Here is a 20,604-nt window from a genome sequence, read left to right on the forward strand (position 1 = left end):
CGTTAAAACCTGGATAAATGTGGCAAAGAACAATAGAGTCACTGGAGCCGTTCCTGTCATAATAATGATTTATCATCTCTCTGTGAACAGATCCTCACAAAACTCTTCTGTCCGTCTGAATGAATGATTAAGTTGCACAGAAATCAGCCTCTGATTATTTTTACCTCGGCCAAGGAGGCTATGTTTAAAATGACAAATTTTGGTATAAAGTCAAGAGGAGCCCGTGAGAGAATAAAGCAGGAGATGAAAAAGCGGTGTCACACACGAAGAAGACACCGACGAAGATGTCAGGAGAGTTTGTGGCGATAAGAGCCATCGCCTGTGTTGAATTTGTTGCTATTGTGAACGCGTCTCAGCAGAGAACCTACCGCTGAGTTCTGCATGTGAGAAAGGAAAGACCGGACCCCATTCTCCAGAGTTCCTCCGCAGGTCATGTCTGAAAACAGCTTAAGACGACTGTGACGAATTTTAACGGGTGATGCATCAAACATACGAGAGCATGTGCTTTAATGTATTGTCGTTTGCATTTGCTGTTTGCAGGGCACATCCCATAACCTTGATTTCCGTTGGGAACTCCAGTCATGAAAGGCGCCATGCAGGCGTTAGCCAGAAGGCTCATGGTGTGTTTGAGTCTATGAAACAAACAGAGCAGCAGATGCCTTATTGCCAAAATTAGCCAACAACCTCTTTCGTTTCCCACGTCCATAATGTCGCTTTCTTCACCGCTTATTTTAGACTGACTCCATTATTCACAGGACAGCATGAGCCCTATAAAGCACCGGTGACGCCGTTACCAGTGGTCAATGCAGCCCGCTCACAGTAGGGGTGTGCTCACTAAGCGCCCGGTGTTCTGCATCACAAAGCTTCCTGCCATCAACAGAAACCGTAAAACGCCCAAGTCAGATGGAGGTGGGTCTGCATGTTAATGTTTATTAGGTATGAATATGCAGTGACATACTGGATGTAATTACGGCTAAGATGGCAATTTGAATCGTGCGATTCCACCGCACGTGCTGGTAAAACCACGGCAGGTGCTGCTCACATTGTAAACAGGCAGGTGGTGTTGACGACGTCTGCAAAACCGTTCACATCAAAAACACATGAGCTTCATTTTGCGGCATCTCAAATGGGCTTGTACGATTGTGAGCGAGACACCAAAAGATGTTTTTGGGGATAAACTCGTATTAATATTTCCAGGGAATGGACCTTTAATCAAGAGAATAAACTGCAGATAAATCAGCAGTTAAAATGGATCGCTGTTTTTAAGAGGCAACTTTGGTTTTCAGACATATTTGGTGCCTAAAGTTCCCCCATTTGTTCTTATTGACTCTCTTGCATGACTTATGCTTTAGTAAGGGTTGGATCTTAAAGTGTTAAAAATCTATGTGAACTTCAACCAGATTATGCAAACTGCTCGTATTCTATTTCGTCAGTAGGGAAAAAACAAAAAAAAATGTGGTGGAGCGTTATTCCACTGTGATCTGGCAGCACTACGCCGATACACATATTCAACCAATTGCGTCAATCATGACGGTTTTACAGCATCAAACTACTATTCAAACCAAATTTACTTGAAAAATTAAAACTTGAACAAACATCTGTGTGATAAGAACTACCTGAAATGACAGAAACCATCTTTGAGAAAAATGTATTTGAGGTTTTTTTTTTACTTTGGTCCATGTCCCATCTGCTAACATGGATGAGTTAGGTTTATGACCTATAGTGTAGGCAGCCACAGGAGTGATGGAGACGCTTTGGCTTCACCTTTGGGGAGCTGTCACGTTGTCCATTTTTACAATTTAAAAAAATTATTATTGGTATTTTTATACACAGTCAATGGTTCGTAAACCTAAGTGAAACCTTTTCCCAAAGTTTGATCCATTGATAAAATATGCAAGCTAAACTGTTATTTGATACATGATTCTAGTTAGTTGGAAGTGAATCAAGTGTATGTCGACTATTTACGGTTGGATGTCTCAATGTTAGGTATTTAAGCTTCGCTCGCTGCACCTCCTTTGTAAATTCTGGTTTAAAAGCCCACACATGTTTCTGTAGAAGCCAAAAAGAAAAGAGTTTTTTTACTGCAGAGTGTATGATACACTGCATATGTGTGTTTGTATTCAGTTTGGCCATGTCCTGTGATCACACCCATACAGAGGTATAGGTGGTACTGACACCGAGGGTCGAGATGAGATGTATCCACTGAGCTGCCCTGCTCCGCCCGGCGACACACGGCTAGATAATTTATGAGGTCTCCACCATTGGTTCAATAATTCAAAAGGGCCCTTGCTCTGCCGTGGGTGAGTCATGGACAAGCCTTTTACTGAGGAGGGAGGGAGAGAGGGAAGGAAACGAGAAAGAGAGATAGAGAGGGAGAGACACATTTGAGAGGTGCAAACTCAATAAGAACGTGCCACACCATGACTTTTTGAGGCCTGCTAAATTTAGCACAGTCTCCGTGACTCAGGGGAGGAGCCGCACGAGGGGATGAAAGAGGGTGAGACGGCTTTTAGTGAGGGGTAAGTAACCGTGGGAGCCTGAAAGCATGAAGCAGCCGACTGGAGCGCAGGGTTTTCCTGAAGCGGCCAACACAGGACAGGACTCACTCCTCACACACACACACACACACACACACACACACACACACACACACACACACACACACACACACACACACACACACACACACACACACACACACACACACACACACACACACACACACACACACACACACACACACACACACACACACACACACACACAGGGGAGGCCTAGTGTGTGCACAGGCAGCGAGGTTAACAATATGCAGGGCTCAATGCTGCACAATAGCTGTTACTGTTCCTACACAGCAACAATGCATCGTTGTTGACCCTCTTGGCTGGAGGGACTGTTTACATATCGAAGGGAGGAGGCGGAGTGTGTTAATACAGGACGTCGTAAAAAAAACACGTCCTCTGCCAGTGTGTTTATCTGGTGGTTGATGACTTGGAAACCACAGCGGCATTGTGGGGCACAGCGGCAGCCCTTTGATGCCCGACAATCGATAGAGTGATGGGTGGCATGGGTGGAGTTTGATGCAGGGCACATTGCACAAAGGAACACAGTGATACACATACAGGAGAGCGGCCACAGGCTTGACACACTGAACTAAATACAAACCATCAACTGGGTCTTTGTCCACAGACAGAAGTTGGGTTCATTGGTCAAACAGAAATAGCTCCACTACTCTTCAGTGTGTCGATATCCAGGAATTCCAGAAATCTCTGCCTGTATTTGGAACGCATATCTTAAGAACTGTCCGTCGTATCGGCGTCACACTTAGCCTGTGTATTGTTAAGGGCCCAAAGAGGAACAAAGTCGAATTTGGTGCGAATTGAATACATGATACGTTCAATATTAAATATTTAAAACTTTGAATAAATAGGCGACCAGCGCTCTACCAGTGACTGGGACCTATCAACATAAGTCTCGATCACCACAACAGAGAGTTTAAGGGAACAATAACGGAATCTCCAGTTCAGCAGCATTTATAACATAATCATATAGAAAAAATATCATTTTAAAAGGGATGTGAAGGTTTTCAAGGTAGAAAGTGACAATCATCATAAACGGGAGGATCTGTAGAGGAATTTTAAAAGTTTAGTTCCGAGTTTGCCAAAACTGCACTGCTGTTATTTTGGTAATAAAGTCTGACTTCATCCAACCTCCGCAGTCATTATCATACTGTACATTTGACTTGCTGATTTCACATTTTGTGTGAACACTCTGGTGGATTTCAGTTTCGTATCGGAGATGAATGAATATCTCTTACTTATTCTATTCAGTTTGAAAGTCATGCTGGAAACTTTGGTCCTGACAGAATATCTTAGCAACTACTGAATGCACCGTCAGGAAATTTGGTACCGACACTCACTCTTCCCAGACAATGAATTCTAATGACTCCTCAAGCACAAGTATGAGGTTTAAATTTGTGGTGTTGAATGAAATGAGTCGATGTGTGTGGACTGTAGTTGTTTTGTGACAGGATCCTCTACCCTGATCTTAGGACTCGAGCCATTTTCAGACATGAAGGTGTAGTCTGGGGTCAAATATGAAGAACGCAGCAGGAGATTGTCCGGGTCAGACGTGTTGTAAACAATCGTGTTTACAACAAAAAGGAAAATGTCTGGAGCGTTCAGGCGAGAGGTGGCACCTGGGTAGAGCTTAAAGGAAGTATGGAGATATATATATATATATCTGTTTGTTATTTCAGAGATATTCAGTTGATTTAAAAGAAGACAGCAACCAAAGAATGTTTGACGGAAGACAGAAGCTTCCTACTATAGATGCACAGAACATGGCAGCGTTTCATATTGCGATACTGTGCAGGATAATATGTTGTGATGATCTATTCTGCTCAGCAACAGCCAAATATGCTGGCAACCTAAATGTGTGGGTTTTTATTAATTGGACCAGGCAAGGAACAGTCTGGAAAACAGGAACTAAATGAAAAACAGAGGCCACACGTAACCCACATCACCCATTAACCTCATTGTTATTAAATTTCCCATCCGCAGGTCTGATAGGAAGGAGACGCTGCAGCCGAACTCCATTAAACTGGCATTTACATGTCAGATGTTACGTAAAAAACAAAAATGACCCATATTCTCAGATGTGTTTGTGAATGAATATGTCCGCACACGGTGTGAGTGTGTGCACATGCTCCCTCCTGAGCGCTGTATTGGCTGATTTAAATCCCCATGTGCAGAGGGGAGCCTGCTATCATAATCAGCATGCCTGCAGCCGCGCACTACACCGAATAAACCCAGCCCTCCTGATGGGAAGCCTTGAAATCCAATTTTCCTGTCGATCTATCAGTCTCTACAGTAAGTCCCTCTCGGAGCTGGGTCTCTTAGTGCACCGCCTATACATGCTTCTCTAATCAGCCTGCCTGGGTTGGTCTCCTCCAGAAGACACCAAAGATCTGGTAATGCAGGATTATGTCATCATCATCATTTCCAGCCACAGGTAAATGAGAAAGAGGCACTTTCTTAAAAATGTAAAACTGCTCTGCTTCCTCTGGTTGTCCCGTTTTCTTCCAAGTGCCACCAGCATAAGTCTGAATCTGAATCATTAAGCTGTTTTCGCACCTGAAAGTCTGAACCATGTCTTTGTTTTGGTTTCAAATTGCAATTTAGGGAGTACACTAAAGGATTTATATGAAAAACAAATGTCCCGTCGCCATCACCTACATTGGCTGCATCGGCCTATACTTGACATTGATCTATTTGTAGACGACCGTGACGTCGGCATGTTGTCAATTCAGCTATGACTAGAAATGGGTCATTAACTTTGTTGCAACTGTAATATCATTATGGTATTTCAACCAGCAAAATGAACATCCTCGTCGTTCAAACATTATATCTGCGGAGGCTTTTTCCCCCCTTTGGAGGCAAAGACAAGCAATCCTATGAGCTGCTTTCGATTTTCTTTCTTTCTCAACTTCATGCAATTGGTCCGAAAGTCCAAACTATCCGGAAAAAAAGTTTTTCACTCTGCAAACGATCTAAATCATGGTTTGTTTGATCCGGAGCAAGACCACCTCTTCCAGTCGGACTGTGTTTTGATCTGCTGGTCTGAACTGTGCTCTGACACACCTTTCCCATGTTATTTTTATTCGGACTAAACTGAAAAGTCTGGACCAAAAAGGTGTGAAAGCCGCCTTAGATTCAGACTGGGTGATTAGAAAGTAAATGTGATGCACCACAGAAATTGCATGCACACCTCTCTGAATGTCCAATCTAAATTTATTGCCTCAGTAGATACAGTAAATACACTGCAATTGATTCGCCTCTGTGCTGTGGACCGAACGCATTGAATCTCCAGAACTGAAAAGGAAGCAGAAGCAGCGCTGCCTGGTTCATCTTCACTAAAAGGAGAGATTAGCCTCTGAAACTGAGAGATCAATGATCAATGTTCCTCTTTTCCAGAGGCGGCTGCTCGGGAAGACTCTGCTGCTGCGTGGGAGGTCGAAATAAAAACACATTGGCCATCACAACTCCACCACGGCGATCTTTATGGTAATAGAGGGAAGCTCCGGCAAACAGCAGAAAATTCCACATTTACACATCAATGAAGGGGGCTGGCTGACACACATTATAATGCAGAATATGCAGACAGTGGACGAGGCTTTTTGAATCTCAATGACACTGTACTCGGGGCTGAGTGCAGGCAACAAGCGTCGGCTGTGAACTGTTGGAGGCAATTAGTCTGCATGAGGGCGAGGTTCCGTGTCTGTATCGAACACAGTTGTGTTGAACAGTGCAACATTATGCAATAGCGGGGATATAACCAAAATGTACAAGGAAAGAGCAGGAAGCCACACAAGGTCGCTGGCCTTTGAATAACTGCACGTGGAAAAGCCATTAGAGGAAACCTTGGGCTATCTCTGGATCAAAAGGCTCATCCACCAGTGAAGCAGATGCCATTAAAAACGAGCCTCCTATGTTAAATATGGACAGACACTATGGGAAGTGCTGTTGATTATGTAAGTGTGCAAAAAGGGTGGAAATCAAAAAGGAGTTTTTCTTTTTAACCGGGGAGGTTCAACTGTATAGGAACCAACATTTCGGCCAGGTTGCACGATCAGTGACTGTGACTGTACATCCTGTCTCATAATGTTCAAAACCAGTTTGCAGGTTTATCAAACCCATGCATAGGCCATCCTGTATCAAATCATCACGATTCTAGGGTTAGGGTCACGATCACAGCAGCGAAGGTGTTTAGGAGCTTGTATCACTGGGTCATCGCCAGCGGCTGTGTCGAGTCAGGTCGGGCCGAGTAAACGAGTTTGTGGCGCTGAACAATTTCAGCAGCTCAGCCACTTTTTAAAAAGACAAGATCAGTGAAAAGTGTTTACCTCTGGATTTAAAGTCCCTGGCTGCCAGACAGTTATTGTGTCTCCTGCTGCGGGAAAACGCTGATCACAGCAGTTTATAAACGGATCAAGAGGACTTTTCCGGTCAGGTTTTTACCTCAGGGGGCTTTACAGTGCTCCATCACTCTTCTTTGCATCCTTATGTCCTTGATTTGTATAAGGAGAAACATCTACTGATTTTATTTCAGCACTTCATGGAGGACAAAGACAGGAGGTTGTACAGACCAAAAGTTCATCTATATATTACAGATGAAATGGCTGAAGGCGATGCAGACGCACAGAGAGTCAGCGCCGGGTCTTCAGCCTTTTGAACCAGACGGTTTCCTCAGGGACCCTGATGATCAACTAACCACTGAGCACAGGCCTGTCGATTCAGCTGCTTTCAGCATGATCCTTCCTCCTGGTGAAAAAAATGTGCTCTGACCTGAATCCTAATGGTCCAGTGGAAGGTTGTGGCCGCAAACACATGCAGAAAACACACATAAGCAGAGGCCGTCTGCAGGATGTCAGGAGAGAGCGGCACTCAGGCTTTCAGTCTCATTAACATTCTGCATCTGGATTCACATCACAAACACAAACACACACACACACACCGAGAGGAATGTGCCTTCTGCTGGTAAAATGCCACTGACTCCGCTCAGGATGGAAAATCTGAGAGAACATTACCTCACTGTGTGGTGCGTTCTATTCTTGTTCTTTAAGGCCTGGTGCACACTAGAGGATTTCTAATTTCAAAAACGTTGGAGACCGAACAGAACAATCGACAGAACACACACACTATAAAATTTGGCCGTAAGATTCCACTCTTGAAACTCACGTGATCAAGCGAAAAAACAAACCTGGAGGAGGATCAACATCGTCAGTTTGCTGAACTTGCATTTGTTCAGTTTTGCAGTGAAAAAAAGAAACAATGGATGGAGTAAATGGTCTGATGCAAATGGGAATTTTAAAGAAATATTTTCAGTACACACTGTCACAATCACTGAGTATCAACCAACCAGGACATCACCCGTTGGTGTGTGGGCTGCTGGTTTGAAGCCTCGAGTTCGACATGTCGTCCAGCGCCGTCTTGGCTTTTTGAAACTAGAGGTAACTGTATTTGGAGGAGCTGGGGCTGGAGCCTGACTGAGAGCTTGAGGACACTCCACGCCCACCTACACCTGCCCCCTGCACCCATTGGACGGTACTGGCTGGCAATTGCACGGTATGCATGTATACCGTTGCTTAATGGTCTATTTGCATAAGATGTGATTTCTCTCTGGCATCTCTCCAAGCTGAAGCAAAGCTATAGCTTTGTCTCTGCAGTTAAAAAAAATAAAATGTCCCCTTCACCACACCATGTTTCTCACCCAATGTCAGCTGGGGATTAGCTCCAGCTCCCCCCACGACCCTCAGAGGATAAGTGGTATAGATAATGGACGGACGGATGGATCAGTCGTGATGGAAAAACTAAAACATGCTAGTGTGTCACGGGGTAATAATGTGGGGTCTGCTCACTTCATCTCCAGCTGAGCCCAGTTTTATTCTCTTCGTTGAGCAAAAAGAAAGAAGCAATGAACAGAACTGAGATAAATGAAGGTTCGGACAGAGGGGATCAGACGGGAACATCAGAGCGTGTAGCGGAGAGAAGGCAAAGGGGAGAGGAGGTGCAGAAAATGAGAGTGAGGTTACGAATGGTTGTTAGTGAAGGAAAAAGGTTGGATGGCGTGAGCGCAGCGTGAGCCCCGTCTGCAGCTCTGCTCGTGGTCACACTGTAGATGATGGGTGGAGAGGTCACGCATTGAGGGAGCTTTTACTCCGCCGAAAGCTGTCAGTGAGGTCGGGCTTTGAAATAAATGACAGGAAGCTGCTGCTGCTGCTCAGAGAAGCTGCTGAAGTCACCACCTACATCTTTTGTCTGACTTTTGATTTAAAGGTGGTACTAGAGTTAAATAGGAGGTAGTAAAACATCTTTACTCACCTTTTAAACCGATGAAAGGGAAACAAAACAATAGTAGAAGGGCACATACCTCCGCCAAGGCTAACCCTTTTGTACGGATCCCCTCTAAAAGTGAATGGGTTCTTCCTTGGGTCATGCCCGACCCCTCCGCAAATATTCATGGAAATCTGTTTGGTAATTTTTGAGTAATCCTGCTGAGAGACACACAAATGGCAATAAAAACACTGGAGTGGAACAAAGTAGAACACAAACCTCTGCCAAGGCCCAGATGTCCCCTCAAATTCATGCAGCACCAATTTCAATCAGAGATAACAGTCTTCTTAATGAGCCTGGTTGTTTTCATCTAGATCCATAAATTATTTCTTGGGAAATTGTTCAAAATGTGGGGGGTGGAATTTCCTTTCTCCCAATGTTTCAGGAAGTGAAAAAACAAGCAGTAAAACAGTAGATTTGGTTTGCTTTGTTCTTCTAGCACCACTGCACCACGGATTATGAACCACAACTGCATGTCCTGTATGACAATATGCTAATGCTACCAGAGTAATGAACCTGAATGGATTATGCAGGCTAATCCAGATCATGTTATTATGGGATTAAGGCTTCATTAGAGCAGGATGCCTCACATGTCTTGCACATTAGCAATGAATGCTGTAAGAAAGTAAAACATCAAAAACAGGTTTTCAATCAATCGAATGCATCACGGGACAAGAGAAGGGGAAATGATCAGTGTTCTCAGCATCATGTCTGAATATGTCTGGAATTCGTTTTCTTACGTAGAATTAGATGTTTTGTATGAGAAATATCTGAAAACCATAAGTTCAGGTACATGACGCAATCATATCATCAAATGGTAAATGCTGTTTGGTGTGTGGCATGTGTTATGGTGATCTACATGTGATAAACATATGAAATGTGTGTCTTAAGTGCAATAATTTTAAACAACATATAAGTGCAATGTTCTTTGATTCTTAAGCTGATAAAAAAAAAAAAACTGAACCTAAAACCAACCTTAATTATTTAACATAATATACACAGTCTTGTTGCTGACCGTGTATTGTTTAATCTCACAGAAAGATGACGAGTCACGTTCCAAACTTATCAGTCTCTGTTCACTCTGTCTGTTTATCAAGGCGATGACCATCAGGGACATTTTTCTGTGGAGGAGTCTCAGACACCATGTCCTTCACACCGCTTGTTGAATTATTTGAGCAGCTGCATGTGTGCGAGTTGCATGTGCGTCCATCTCAGCCGACGGAGCACTGATGCTACACACTTGTATTAGCATTTTATCAAGTGACCTTCCTGCTCTTCAGTCAGTTTTCTCTTTCACAGCAGAGTTTTCCCTCAATAAAGACACAACATGTAGCTCTGCATGGTCCAAACTGTCCAGAGAGCAAAATCTGACATTTTCCTGAATTTACCCAGAGGGGCCGTATGTGAGAAAGCAAATGTCTAAGTCAGTTGCTGTGGACATTTTCCCACCAGCCACCAAGTAAAAAAGGGCCAACGCTGGTGTCCATGTTCCGTACAAAACAACCACAAGTCAGTTCCGCAGCAGATTTTTCACGTGATGTCGTCCCTCCTGCTGCTCTACCCAGGCTCCAACCCCTCACCCGGGTGTTCCTGACATTTTTCTGTTGTTGTGAACGCGTCTGACCCGGACAATCTCCTACTTTATCCTCCAAAATAGGAATACTTCAGGATTATAAAGAGGAGCCGTACACGTAGAGGACGCAGAAGAAGATGTCAAGTTGGAAAGACAGCGAGATTCAAGAGAACGCTTGTGTAAATGAAAACATATAATGCAGTGGAATTTAAATGTCGTTCCAAATTGCGGAAAAAAAGTCCGGACCCAATTTTCTGGACATTTTCACGTTCACGAGTTCATGTCTGAAAACGCAGACAGAGAAGACTGTGTAGCTGCGTTTTGATTGGCGTGCACGTGCAACGTGAAAAGGATGTAAGTGACCGTTTCACCTCCGGCAGCAGCAGCATTTTTCTCCACGGCCTCTCGGAAGCAGTTTGTTGTTGCCACAGCTGCAAGATTCTTAATCACTGCACTGGTAATTAGTGGTTGTCTATAATTGGGATAGGGACTAGAGACTGTCATCCACCCACAATGCCCTTTGTTTATAGTGTTTTCTGTTAACACAAGGAGGATGGGTGACACACACACACACACACACACACACACACACACACACACACACACACACACACACACACACACACACACACACACACACACACACACACACACACACACACACACACACACACACACACACACACACACACACAGGAGTCTGGCTGCCTTCATGTGGCTGTGCATGCAGCTGTGACTGATGTTCTAACAGGACACAGGGGGATGAGATACAGTTGATCCTTCAGGCAGGACGCTGGAACAAAGGAGGTTCTCAGGGGACGACAGGGTTCAGTGTGAGAGGTTCGACTGTGTGCGACGGCCTTAAACACATCCACTATTGTCATCCACTGTGTGGCATATTTCACAGGTTGGTTTTTGGCCTCAAATTCCTCAATATAAATCTACAAATGAGATGCCATCGAGGCGTCACTTCTCCTGGGGATTGGACATTTTGAATATTTTTGTGAGGCGTAATGGCTGAATCAAGGTGGCATTCCTCTCATCAAGGCCGAGAGTCTTTCAGCTGAGGTCAAGAGTAAAAGATTCTATTCAGCCTTTTACTAGTTTAAACATGTTCACTCCTCTGCATGTAAAAATACTACAGCTTAAAATTAAAGGTTATTTTTGAGTGTGGTAAAACTGACTCAAGCCGAGATGAGGTTTGAACTCTCAGAAAATCAAAGCTACAAAAGCCACTGGAGCTGGGTGGTGTGGCTGGAATCATCCATCCATGATCTACAGCGAACCCGTGAGTCCTGTGGAAGGTCACGGGATCTGAAGCCTACCCGACCTTAACTGGGCTGATGCAGACGATCATTCACTCAGAAGTAATCCCAGCACCAACATCACGCCACCCTGGTTTAAACAATATCACAATATTTATGATGTGGGACGTTTAGGGTAAAGGCAGCTGAAAGCTACAGGAGAAACTGCAGTCGAAATTTTTGAATTTCTTTGCTATTTATACATCATCTCAGATAGACTCAAAATACAAGATACAAACCAGAATCCAAAGTTGTTTGTCTTTGAGAGCATTTGCTAAATTTTGAACCTCACAACACAGAATTGTGAAAAATGACTATCCTTATCCATCTGTTTTACCATCTGTTTATTGGACAGTGTCAAGCGAGGACACATATGGTAAAAAACATTCATATCAGTAATAAAAGCATTATCTATACAGCTGTTATCTAAATATATACTAGTCATTTTCTATAGTCTTTTGTAAACTGTGCAAAAAAACTACTCACAACATACAACCCTAATCCTTTTAATGACCCCAGTAACGATTGTTACTTAGGGTCTGACTAATTGGAAGTCAATGGACTACAAAAACACATGAACTCTGCCAATAAGTTAATGGAAGCTGATTATTCTGTGTCCAGTCGAGCTGATCTTGTTCCCAAAACAAAACCAGTACAGTACGATGCCGCATTAGCATTGAAGGGACCCGGGGCCCTGTGTACACCTGCCATGCACTTCTGCTGGTTTAGCCTCACACATCGACCTGTCTAATTAAATCTGGTCTTAGTGAATCCTGTTTTGCTGTGCACATGTGTGTGTGTGTTAGCAGGACGCTGTAGGAGCCTGCAGGTCCACTGTTTGACCTTTCATCACATCACCCCGCTGTTTGAATCCATGTAGAGCTCAGGAGGTGAGCAACAAAGAAACACTGCAGGAAAATGGAAAATCTATGACAGTCTACAGTGTGTGGTCTTTCGCTACGTTAAACAAAAGGCCTATGAGAGCGAGTTTGTGTTAAATTTACGTGTCGTTCACACAGATAAGAAAGTGGTCTCGGACTTTTGAAGCCCAGCGTGTATGTAAAATGAAAAATCCACACTAACATCAACTGCTCTTTCAACTTTTCAGTTAGAAAAAAACCAGACTACTGACTTGAAAAAGCCATGTTTATTCCTCTGAGCTAATGCATGCTAATTATGCTGAAGACAGATCTGAACATTTCTTTTTGCTTCCACTAGATATCAAACAACAGCTAGAGACCATGGAATGTAAATAAAGATGGACCTTGCATCTCCACTTCCTCCCATTGTATTCCAACCTCAGCAAGGGAAGGAGCTGCAGTAATGAGGTATTTGAAGTGTACTTCTTTTGTTGGGCTAATGTCCCATCCACTAACATGGAGGAGGCAGGGTTTATGACCTATATGCTAGCCAGCCACCAGGCGGCAATCCAGACACTTTGGCTTCACTATAGGGGAACCGTCTACATCTCTGACTTTATGGGGGCAGCTCTAGAGATTCATTGTCATGAATCATTTAAACGAACCCTTAAATTGAACCAACTAATTTGATGCAACCCACTTTAACAAGTCTCTAGTTTGAAACTGGCTCAGAAGAAGGATTTTACTCCAAAACGGAAACAGATTTCGCTAATATGAACCATCCCGGTAGTTCAAACTAAAATTTCCAGAAGAAAATACAAAGTGCAAGACTTCAGTGAAAGCTACAGGCATCAAATTCAAAGTTAATATAGGTTGTATACATTTGCTTACGCTACAAAAAGGCCTTAATTGGTTCAATTAATCCATAAATGATGGAGAAGAAAATTCAAGTCACTCCCAATTAGTGCCAGCAAAACTAAAAGAATGAAGAATTTGACTCCTGTTAATGAGCCAGTCGTTTCTGCTTTAAACCTCACATGTCAAACATTATGCAAGCGAAGCAGTTACATGTTTCACGGTGCACTAATCCGTGTCCTGAGCCTCCATTCACTGCTCAACTCAAACGCTTTTCCAGTCACGTGACCAGTCAGTCATCATTCCATCAACTATGTATGAGCTCCATTATACAGCATTTTCCATCCCTATACCAAAACAGAGGAACTGCTGCTTGGGCAAATAAGACAGTTTTACTGAATTCATTAACATTATCTGATTGCAGGCTGGAAGTCAGCCAGCTTTCCCATCAGCCCCGGGGGCGTTTCCAGTCAAGGCTTGGATGCACCTGCTTCCTGACGACCAGTCATCCCCAAAATGTTCCACTAAATGACTCCTGGGAGGATCCAAGAACCTGAAGGGGCTCCCCAAGGAACAACCGCACTGCCTCGGTATTTCATCTACTAAATGTCATCACACAGCGCGAACAGAAAATAAAGACAAAAGCTGCATGAGCATAAGCTCTATTATCTTGGGAGTAAATCATTTGTACCAGCTCAAACCCCCTCGAATCGTACACCTATTTGTGGTTGCTGAACATGATAATAAAAACCAGTTGTAGTGCTCAGTGAGAGTTTGTCTACAGGACTGTCTGACACCGATCAGTGATCAGGGACAATTCCCAAAGGTGAGGAGAGTTCAGCCTGGCAGCTGTTTCCCTGCTTTGCTTCAGGTAATGACGTTAGGATCTTCAGTGTGTGGGAGTCGGTCATCATTTCTGCAGCAGCCTGAGCTTTGCACAACAGAAACAGAACAATACAGATCCTTTCTAATTTGGATTTACATAATTATATGAATAAAAATGTGTTTCCCCCCCATTTCTTATCCTTGTAAATAAAAATGGAGGTGTACAGGATAATCCCACCATGATTTCCTCTCAATAGCTGTTCCAGTCACTGTATTTGACACTATGTCTCAGTAGATGGAGAATGGAAACGTTTCCTTTCTCTCAGAACTTGAAATATCCTCTTGTCCCTGTTGGCTTAAAAGTTAACCCTGAAAGTTTATTTCCTGAGCTTCAAAAATAGTGTTTTAGAAAATAAATGTAGGCAATATTCATTATTTTAATTCTTTAAAAAGTAATAATAGTGGAAAATATCGATCAATATTTTATCGTCTATGGCCAATATATCCCACTAAAAAGGCAAAGATGCCACTTTGGGTTCTCCTATGTTTTTATATAAAACAACTAATGATATTAACAGCTCCAATTAAGACACCCAGTTTCTTTTCATTTAAAAACACAACATTACTCTATGTGGTCATTTAGGAAAACACGGAGCTCATTAGTGTAACAGTTAACTTCATGGCTGTTCCAGTTATTTCAAGGATTGAACTGTAAATGTCAAATTTTCTATTTTCGACAGGAATTTTCAAATCCCTGTTGGATTAAAAGCTGAAAGTTTGATTTACTGAGCTTCAAAAACATAGGTTTACAAATACAATATCATAATACCCTTATATCATTTCATTTTAAAACATAATAATGAAAGAATCAATCAAAATGTAATTTTACATGACCAATTTAAAAAGATGCCACTTTGGGTTCCCCTTATTTGTGTTTAGCATGTTTGTCTTGCAATATAGTCTATTTAATATTTGATACCAGTTCTATAAAAAAATATATATAAATAAATTAGTCAGATATTTCCAGCTCCACTCAAATTCCCTGCTTCTTTTCAGGCACATGAAGTCAAACTGTGACAGGTTGCAGGAGAATAACCATGAAATATAAATATGTCAAACACAGTGAATAGAAAGTGGCCTTACATGGTGATTTAGGGGGAAACATTAAGCTCATAAAAGTGAGTGTAAAATCCCAGTAGAGGAAAAACAAACACACAAATCACCACAAAGCTTCAGGTGAACCGCATCATTGACTTACGCGTAAAGCCACAAGGTATCAATCATGCATCAGTCAATCATCTGCATTTTGCATTTAGGGAATAGATATACACATGGTGTCATTGTGCAGGTTACTCACTCTGTTATTTCCAGGGGTCCTTCACGTCACATCACATCACAAGACACTCGGTGGATCCACGTCCCTCGGGCTGAAGGATGCGGGCTCCGTGCGCGCTGGGCGGTGACGGCAGCGCCATGAAATCACGCACTGACCGATCATTAGATCTCCGTGTTAATATGAGAGGGTTTTTTTTATTTACTTCACGCACACACCGACCTCCTTCATGTGCGGGTTTCTCCTTGGAAACTGTGATGCGTTCAGGTCCTGCGCGTAAAAACCACGCCTCGCAGTGTTATGTTTGGATCAACTGAAGAGGGCTGGGTTTTATTCCTTCACCCTCTAGCCTGACAATTATAAGGCAGCAGAGTGAAAGAAAGACAGACAGAAAGACAGAAAGAAAGAAAGAAAGACAGACAGAAAGACAGAAAGAAAGAAAGAAAGAAAGAAAGAAAGAAAGAAAGAAAGAAAGAATTGGCAAAGGAGAGGTCAAAGAGAACGATATTCCAGAAAAACGAAATTAATGTATTGTAAAAAAATATATGAATCTAGCCAAAAAATAAAAAGCCAACAAAAACACATACAATATGATACGTTACAATGTGATACATGATACATTACGATATGATACGGTGTGATACAATGCAATGCGGTACAATATGATACGGTACGATATGATACAATAAAAGATACTTAGAGAAAATGAAAGTGACTATACACATATAGGACGGACAGCAGGCAAGAGAAAATGATTCATGTTTCAAAGCAGTACGATAAGTGGAAAGCTCAACAGCAAGGGAGCCATCGATGGGACATCAACATATTCATTAATACCAACACAACCACAATCCTCAGTACAACCATCTTCCTCATCAACAACACCATCATCATCATCATCAGTGACAGCCAACGACAGTTTTAAAAACGTTACCGCTTTTGTACCAACTCACAACTCAAGATCATAAAGGATTTGCTTTTAAATGCATATGTGGCATAACCTAATATGACATTATTGCTCATAAAAGCAAAATGCTCAGGTCCAGAAATTAAACCATTCATGTTGTATGAGTCTAATGTTGGATGATGGTTAGGTTTGGTGGTGAGGTCTATATAGAACGGAACATATACAGACTGGACACCGCAGGTGTTTGGTGGAATGAATGCATTTTCAGCCTTTAGTGGTTCTTTCTCATGACGGTCACACGGTGAAGTTGATATTTCCGACAGTAAGTGAAGATACCACCAGCCGTATGCCAGTCCGAGGCTCTCTCTCTGCTCCTGATTGGTCCAGATAAATAAAGCCGGCTGAGGTCACACTACGTCCCCCTCCTCACCCACCGCCCCTCCCCCATGACTCCACAGACAGAGAGGTCACATCACGGTGCTGCTGTTCACTCTCCATCACTCAAGTGTCTGTGCTCTGGCAGCTGACTCTCTTCCTCTTACATTAAATAAAACATCTACTGTAAATAGATATTTTATCATTAATACCAAAACGATGTCTCATAGTGTAAAAGTGTACAAAATATAACAAAACGCCCAAAAGTAGGACCATAATCTTTAACTTTAATGTAGTACATTGGATATACTGTATTTATCCGGATTAGTAGGCCACATGACACACATTTTGCAGCTTTGAGATACAGATACCAAGAATACTTTACAATATATAATGCAAATCATGTTAACACTCCCTTAATCTATTGATCATTCAGACAAATTCTATTTCTACAGCACAAATTCATTGCAATTCAAAGTGCTTTACAGGTGATTGACAAAATAAAGGATGTTAAAATGAATGAAAACGTTCTGACTAAGAGACTAATACATATCAAATCAATTAATAGAAGAAAAGACAGCAGGAAAATAAAGTTAATATTGTAAAAAATATGTAAAAAAATAGTAAAATAATCCATAAAAAACAAGCTTAAATAATTGAAACTTTTTCAAATAGATTATTCTCAAAGGAAGACGTGAGTAAGACGTGGTCCTAAACAATGGAAAATCAAGTCTCTGACGATCTGTGAATTATTTCCCCACCAAAAAACAACGGAAATGTTGAAAATTGCCCCAATGTAATTTTAAAGTGAAAATACAAGAAAATTCCTGTTCCTACATCTGCACTAAAGGTTAATTGGTTCTTTCCCATCCCTCCACCAAGTTTAGTGGAGGGAAATCCGAATTCCATGGTTTAAAAAGAATAAAATAAACCAACAAACACACAAGTGAAAATATTGGCAGAGGTAATAAAACAAAGATGGCAGATGTATACAATGTCCAACTTGTTCTGATACTGTGTATTCCTTATAGCAGGTCACAATAGTCATATGAATGCTACACAGTTTACAGTCTATAACCTGGCAGATTAAATATGAGACTACAGAGAGCTGCTGGCTGAGTGTCTTTACTCTCCCCCTGCAGACTGGGGCTGTCGCCTCCGTCACCGCTGCTGCTCACTCACAACCCGGGAACTCTCTATTGTGCCTGGGCCGCAGTATTGTGTATGTGCGGATAGTTGCTGGGAAACAGTAAACCTTGCCTCCCACGATCCAAGGGCAACCCACCCCCCCCCCACCACCACCACCACAGTAACTGATATCACCAGAGTGCAGCCAGTGTTTACCTCCGTCCATGGAAACAGACCCCTGCTGGCTTCTCCTCACGTGGGATGTAGACACAGTGAAACAGGATGATCGTCCTTGTTGCAATCCATCTTGGTTGTTTTCCAATCATGGCACTTGCATGTGAATAAATGATCATTCCCTCCACCACGAAGATTATGTTTTCATTTGTGTCTGATTGTTCGCAGGATTACGCAGAAATTACTCCTTCAATTTCCATGAAATTTTGTGCAGGGGTGTGACACGTTCCAGGGAAGAACTCTTTACATTTTGGTGTATGTCCGGGGCAGAACCAGGAATTTTTCACTTTCTTTAACAATGTGAGATGGAGCACTTTTCAACATTTTGGTGGATTTCTCTGAAAACAATTCGTAGATTTAGGGGAGAGATATTTATGATTCAGAGCAATTTCAGATCCAAATAAAAAGTAATTCTATTCATTCTAGTTATCTATGTGTTATGTATAATAATTGGTGTTTTTTAACCTCTACTATCACCTACTGAGATCATCCCTAACTGCGTATACTCCATTTTCTTACAGCTCATAAACTTTTACCCCACAAGCTAAAGGTCAAAGGTTAAAGAGCCCCACTCTCCTTTCAACACTCTTCCACTTTCTTTTCTTTTTACTTGTATTTCCCAAACTGCTTTTCTCCCTTAATGACCCCTGCCCTTGCATCACCACCTCATATGTTGTGAGCAGACAGGAGGCAGCAGGACTGTGTTGTGAAGCCGGCGATTATACGCCTCCATAATCTCGACATTCCACTTGTCTCAGATGTTGATCCTTTAATGTTTGAAGGCAGCGGAGCATATGGTCAATGGTGAAGTCTGGACAGGGCAGGAATTTAAGGCTTAGGAATCATTATCAGTTTAAAGAAAGGAAGAGAGATTATTGTCGCTGCCTCGCGGCTCATGGAGCTCCGAGCCCCTGCAGCCTGTGTGAGATTGAATGGGTTCGTCAGTGAGTGTCACTGCAGCAGTTCATTAGTCTCTGATTGCCAGACCTTCAGGACCCTCAGTGGGTTTTCAGAGCTTTTCCAGCTAATTCAGTAATTACTGCAGTTTCACAACTCCGCCCACTGCTGCAGCTAATTTAGTGCATAAAGTATTTTTGAGTGTTGGGGGCAGCACCTTGAGATTCTAATATATGTAATGTTAAATGAAAAGTCAATTAGTTTTCATCTGTTGAAGCTTTGGGTCTGAGCACGTTCAGATTTGTAAAGTTAACACACATGAGCATAATATCAAAGATCATGCATAAGACTGATCAGTAAACCTCCATCAAAATAAAGATCCGGTAAAATGTATAATTTTTTCAGAAGGAAAATGTGACACTAAGGTAACATGGTCAAGAACAGAAATTATGCTATATATTATTTTCTTAGGAACATTTTAATGTAAAAGTTAAATTTGTACACACTACCAGAGTTTTTACATATAAAGGACTTGATGCATTTATAATAAACTCAAGAGGAAGATGAGCTTCTTCATACTTTGAGTTTGATGCCAAACTGAATCATCTTCTGGATGGAATAGAATAACTTTAGATTTATTTTAGTAATTAGTATCTGGAGCTGAGTGGACAAGTGCACAGTGGTGGAAACTCCATATTGTATATCACGGGAATATCAACTTCTATCTAACACGACGTATCATTGTGCAACAATTCATGCTGTATTTCAATTGATGTTTTACTTTAGGATAAGTAGGCTATACAAAAAGTCAATTCATGAATTGGTAAAACAGTAATAAATGCATATATGAATGCTAATAAGTGCATTAGCGTTCAGATAAAATCAGATTTGTACATTATTTGTAAATTTGTAAGAAATGTTCAATACTGAAGTAAACTATGAACTATGGCCTGTTCTCCATCGTCTATCTCAGGCCCTGAGGGGACGGAGAATGGGAAGGACACTACATCAAAACCTACTTTTAAGATCTTCATAATTACGTTTACATTGAGCTCATTAAATGGTATGTAGCTATGTATTTATAATATGTAGTTATCCTGTATGGTTAAACCACTTATAATGAAGACTTACGCTGTACATAATACTGTATATTACTGAACTAAGCCACACATATTTAGATAGGGCCTTTCGTACAAAGTTGCAATGTAAGGTGCTTAATTATACAGTTAAAATGCAATAAACAGTAAACTGCAGTGATGCAAATACAATTAAGCATATCTAATTAATAATAAAATATATGTATATTTTTCATTAATTTATATGCATAAACAAGGATTAAGACATTAAAAAACAACCAATCCAATAAAATAGATTAAGAGAATGTTAAACTAAGGTATTAAGATTTATTTTAAAAGTTTACTT

The 20,604-nt window shown here is 41.7% G+C and overlaps 1 protein-coding gene across 3 annotated transcripts in view; it reads right to left on the minus strand.

Annotated features, from left to right (window-relative positions):
• si:dkey-91i10.2 (uncharacterized protein LOC555224 homolog) overlaps positions 1 to 15,881 on the minus strand; it is a 59,176-nt gene extending 43,295 nt beyond the window's left edge. For all 3 annotated transcript variants that reach the window (XM_035173904.2, XM_035173906.2, XM_035173903.2), the window contains exon 1: positions 15,666 to 15,881. The gene's annotated coding sequence lies outside the window, so the exon portion shown is untranslated. The remainder of the gene's footprint in view (positions 1 to 15,665) is intronic.
• Positions 15,882 to 20,604: the final 4,723 nt, after the last annotated feature.

The sequence above is a fragment of the Hippoglossus stenolepis genome, chromosome 13, assembly GCF_022539355.2.
Source record: "Hippoglossus stenolepis isolate QCI-W04-F060 chromosome 13, HSTE1.2, whole genome shotgun sequence".
NCBI lineage: Eukaryota > Metazoa > Chordata > Actinopteri > Pleuronectiformes > Pleuronectidae > Hippoglossus > Hippoglossus stenolepis.